We start from the raw sequence: 6000 nt of genomic DNA, 5'->3' as shown, positions 1-6000 counted from the left end.
TGTTTGGAAGGATACACGTGAAAACTCGATCAACTCAGTTGGGTTTACTGTTCACTGCTTGTGAGGTAGTTTTCGATCCCTTATGGTTGTTTTCTGACTTCGAGCTAGTTATGTGTTGGCACAAGCATGCTTAGATGAAGCTTTTTGATGTTGGGAGTTTTGTGAAATATTGAGTTTTGGTCGGCGGCGGTGCGCCTCCGTCTGTGGCGGCGTTCCGGCGGTGTTCCGTCCATGTATGAGACAGTTTCTGGTATTATATGTCTTCTACTCGTTGATACGAGCGTTTCGATATATAATATGCAAGTTTTGGAGTTCGAATGAATTTGTTATGATTTTTATCGTTTCATATCGATAAATTTATTCAATCCGTGAGGATTTGAGTATCCGATCGACTTGTGGTTTGGACACATCGATCATGGAAGTGTTCCGGTGACCTTGGGAGGTCTCGGATGTGGTTTTGCCTCGATTGGCGCCACTTTGGGGATTTTAGTCCAAAACAGGGGTTTCGGATTTAAATCAAATGTGAATCGTTACTAAGTGGATACCGTTGTGATTAGGTACTTGACGAAGTATTTGGACGGTTATTTGGCGGATTGACCACTTTGTTCTTTGTTGAAGACGCAGCGGGAATTCAAGGTGAGTAAATCTCACAAGGATCTTTATGAACAGAAGTACCATTATTGTTTTGGCGTTAATTATTTAACTGCAAACTATAGTTGGTATTAGTAGGCATTCCTGAGCGAATGACTACGTATATATATATTTACGTGATATATATATATTCTTGTGGGTGGTATTTGATGAATAATATGCATGATGATGCTTATATTATTGTTGAATATGACTTTTCATGGAAACAATATTGTGGAAAAAGATGTTTTCTATTGTTGAAATGTATTGATGTTTGATGTTACATTTTTGAGTCAAGCGTGACTCATTTAAATGTATTGGTCTTTGTACCAAGAGTCACAGATGGTGAGCAGGGATAAGGAAAGCCGAGATTAGATGTTAGTAACGTTTTAGGTCAGGTGTGACTTACTTAACGTTCGACTTTGAGACCGGACAGGGTCTGAAGGTCATAGGTCACAGATGGTGACAGGTTGCAGATGGCGACCTTGATGTTTGATTTCATGATCAGACGGGGTCTGAAATCATATGTCACAGATGGTGACAGGTCGCAGATGGTGACCAAGGCAGGAAGTTGGTAATCACGTCCTTGGTAGGACGAGTGATTACGATTTCAATAGAGCTCTAGTCTGTCTGTCATGATAGCTTATGGGAGTAACGGTCGAGGTTGCTTGAGACTCATAGGTATGCAGCTTAAAGGAGAGTTCTGATGGCATTCTTCTTTAATTGTCTAGATGAGACTTGAATTGTTACTTGATGGTTAAGTTAGCAAATAGGGCATGGTCATAGTGGTGACTCATGTTGTCCTTTCTATGGAAAGGATATGGAATGTTAGAAGGAAATCATGGTGGCATGTTTCCTTAAGTAGATTGACGTGAGTTGTTGATTGATGTTCATGAGTTACTCATACGAGCTTGAAGAAGCTTACCGGGTTTGTTGTTTGGCAACCCCGGTGCACCATTCAATGGTGTAGGGGCTAATCCTGCAGGTCAGGAAAATCGTGGCTGAAGCTGAAGGAGCTTGTTGGCAGCAGAACGGGTAGGAAGCAATTTTTGTTGGCTTTGCCAATATATGACTTCCGCTATGCAGTAAGCTCTGAGGAGCATTTACGTTTTATTTTGTGATGACAATTTAAATTCGTAAACTTTTGTAATATATAACTCTGTGGAGCGAGTGTATATTAACTTGGATGGTTCAGTGTATCAGTAAATACTTGTTTTAAGGGAAAGATGTTCCAGGTATTTGTATTGATGACTGAACATTCACGCATGTATAATTATGGGATTATATATATCGATTTTTATTGTTGTTAAAAATCAGGGGCGTGACACATTGTTTCTATTTATCTTCTTCCACTATTTGATTTTGGTCTTTATATATAATTATTGATCTTATTTTGTTGAAGATGAACAAAGTGAATCCCTAAATTTTGGTTACACATGGATTCATGTTGTATTTAATTTCCTCTTTTCTACTCCATTCAATTGGGAAAGAATGCACTTTTTATTTTTATTTCATATGTTATGTGCCTAGAATCTTGATCATGCTCTGTGTATTTGTTTTTGTGCATTTGTAACAGGATATTGCAGGTTCAATTGATCCACATTAATTTGGATGTAGAAAGCTACTTTACAGTGTACATGTCCATACGACACTTTGAATAATAATATTTGTATATGACATTAAAATATTTTGTGTAAACATTTACACCATATATATATATATATATGATGTTTGTTTGTTATGAGTTAAAAGGTATATGTAATATCAATGCAAATGATGTGTACTTGTTAGATTCTAATAAAGTGAAAGATCAGAACCTCTTATTGCGACTGTCATCTTGACTGTCGTAAATTTTTTTTATTTACCCCATAAAGTATTTGCGACGGATAAAAAACGTCGCAATCTTGTCGCAAATGGTTTTTGCGACACATGCTTGCACGTCGTATTTAATGACACTATTTATGACATAAGTTATTGCGACACTCGAAAAAACGTCGCAAGTCCGTCGCAAATACCTTTTGTGACGCCTCTTTTCACGTCGTAAAAAGCAAAAAAGTATTTGCTACGCGTTTTATGACGACGTTTCTCCAAGCGTCGCAAAACCGTCGTAAAAAGTTATTTACGACGCTTTTTGCTTTTTTTACGACGCTTTTTTAATGTCGCAAAAAACTCATTTTTTTGTAGTGAAACTCAGCACAATTCCAACAATACATATTATTTCACAATTCCAACAATACATATTATTTCACAATTCCAACAATACATATTATTTCACAACTCCAATAATACATATTATTTCACGTAAATAATATATATACATAGACATTCATACAGGAATGTCTATTACTACCAACTATAGTTCAAGCATAAATATTTCCACACAATTACGATAAAAACAAATTAATTAATTAAATGTATTCGGTTCGTAAAATGAACCACGTAAGGTTTACTCATCTCAAATTCCCGCTGCGTCTTCTTAACAGCTCAAAATACGATTCACAATTGTTCGCCAAATCAATCCGTCAATCACCTAATCCAACACGATCTTAACTTAGCAAATCATTCAAACACCACACATATACATCAATCCAACGGTCGGATTGAAATTAAATGATGATCCAACGGTCGAATCGAAATTAAATGATGATCCAACGGTCAGATCCTCACGGATCGTCCTTAGGATCATCCTCTAAAATTTTTACAAAGATCCAACAGTCAGATCTTCTTGAATCAACCTTACAAACATCTCCACAAAATTATTAGAAAATCTGACGGTCGGATTCTCACGAATCGCCTTTCAATTTACTATTTCACAATTATACGAAGATCCAAAGGTCGGATCTTCACCCGTGACCACACAAAGTCATCGGGACAATCATACGATCAACATATCAAAACTACAAGTCCATCGGACGGTCCGATCTTCACAGATCATAAATCGAATGATTCGAAATCGATCGAAACGTAAAAATTCATAACTTAATCATATGATATCCAAAATTTGCGTATAATATATCGAAATGATTGTATTGAAATATAGAATCTAAAAATGCACAGAAACTGAACTTGTGACCCCCGGAGGTGGCCAAAAAGGCCGCCGGAGTTAGGGACAAAGCCGCCGCTGACCACCGCCAATGGTGTCAAGGCCAGGCTGCTCCTCTTCATCTCATCAAGCTTAACCACTTTACTAACTAGCATGAAGTCTGAAAACGAAAGGAAGTGGTCGGAAATTACCTAGAACAGTTGGGTTTGGCCGGAAATTTTCCAGAAACCGGCGAAGCTCCGATCAACGTAAAAACTTCATCAACTTGGCCCGATCCTTCATAAGGCTTGTTCAGCAGCTCAAGGCGAGTTCAACAAGCCAAGAATCTCAAAGATTGGTGGCCGGAAACTCGAGATATCGGCGTTGACTCAAAATCGAACTCAAACCGGGTCGAGCTTCCCACGGCGGCTATCGGCGACAAGATGGTGAACAGCCACCACAGATGGCTTCAGGGGAGTGAGGCGAAGCTGCTGGAAGTGGTTGCTCGTCCAGAGGTGGCCGGAAGAGGAAGAATGACGCCGGCGAAGGGAGGAGGTCGACGCCGCTCGGGAGAGAGAAAAAGACTGAGTTTCCCAAAAGGGAAATAATGAAAATATTTTTGGAAATTTCTAAAAATGGAAGCTTTATATCAATTTGGAAACTTTTTCGAAAAATCATAATTAAATGATACGAACTCCGATTTTCACATTCCGCATGTCTGCGAACTCGTATCGACGCGCTCTACAACTTTCATGAAGGAAGTTTTCCCAAATGTTGAACGTATAAAAAGTCAACTCCTTGACCCCCCCTAAAACGTTCAGTTTTCGAATAAAAATTGTTCGAACTAATTCCACAACCTCTCCAAGCTTCGTATTCACACTTATGACCACGAAATCATTTCCAAAAGCTCATCAAAAATTAATTTGAATTTTCGGGGTATTACAAAAAGCACTCGAGTTCTCTTTCAAAATAAGTGTTCAGACCGCTGAGTTCTCCACTAATATTACTCGCGCCATTGTAACCTTGACCACGTAGCCTAGAGATGCTTAATCCATGTTTAGAAAATAGTGCATCTATAGCTTTATTAAGTGACATAGTAGTGGTATTTGCTACATGTTTGATGCCTATAAAGGATTCAATCACACACCCATTTTTATCCACATGACAGAATATAACAGTCATCTGCTCCTTTATAGATACATCCCTGGATTCATCATCTACAACAAAAAAAAGGCATCACCCATATCTCTAATAATAGCTTTTGTAGTTTCAACAACAGCAGCAGCATTTACTATGTCCTTTTGAATCCTAGGTGATGTCAATTTAAGATTTTTAAAAGCATTCTTCAATGCAACAGCTCTCACTCCATCATTGTGATCAACAAGAAATTGCAAAAGCTTAAGCCAGTTACCTCGATTGCTTGAGTTCTCTGACTCGTCATGACCACAAAAGGCAATGCCTTGCCTTAGGAGAAACCGAATAAAATCAACTAATGCACTTTGTCGAACATGATAATCTGTTCGAGATTAATGTACATTCTGATTCACAATGTTTCAGATATGCTGTTTTTCATTCATCAAAGCTTCACAATTTTGAAATGCTTGATTATGGACACTGTTGTGCTCCTTACATGATCATGCAATCTTTCTTTTTTCGTCCAATTTCGAAAATCAATACCAGTAAAATAGTCACCACCTCCTTACTCACCAACATTTGATTTGAACATATAGCAACACAAACAAAATACAATATCTTTGGCTATACTATATTCAAGGCTAACAAGGTCCTCTTTGCAGATACTCTCTTCTAATTTCATCCCTATGATTGGGATGATAATCTGAAATTTTATTCCTTTCTCCAGGATCAAAAGGAAGACCAACCAAATCAAATTCTACACGACTCAATCGCTATGAAATCAAGTTTATATGTTTCTCCTATGAATCTGATGCAGTGCTGACATACTTGATGGAGAAATAGTACATTTATGCTGTCATGACAAGCGACTCATATCTCATGACTTGGAAACATTTATGTGAGTCTCGATTGATATCATTATATTTATGCATGAAAGATCTTAATGACAAAGGAATCGAATTCATCTGTTTCTCCTATGTGTGAGATGCATAATTGGTATACTTGATTGAGATTAGATACATTTATTATAATTATGAGGACGAATCTAATTTCAATCAAGTATGTTAATTGTGTGTTCAACTATGAGTCATCCGTTTACTATGATTCATCCGTTTTCATTAATTATGGCTCATCTATTTCACCTACGAGTCGGAAGTACAATTGGCATACGTAATTGGGATTATGATTGTGAGAATGAATCTAATCTCAATCTA

Source organism: Rosa rugosa, chromosome 3 (assembly GCF_958449725.1).
Source record: "Rosa rugosa chromosome 3, drRosRugo1.1, whole genome shotgun sequence".
NCBI lineage: Eukaryota > Viridiplantae > Streptophyta > Magnoliopsida > Rosales > Rosaceae > Rosa > Rosa rugosa.
Note: the sequence above shows the minus strand (reverse complement) of the source record.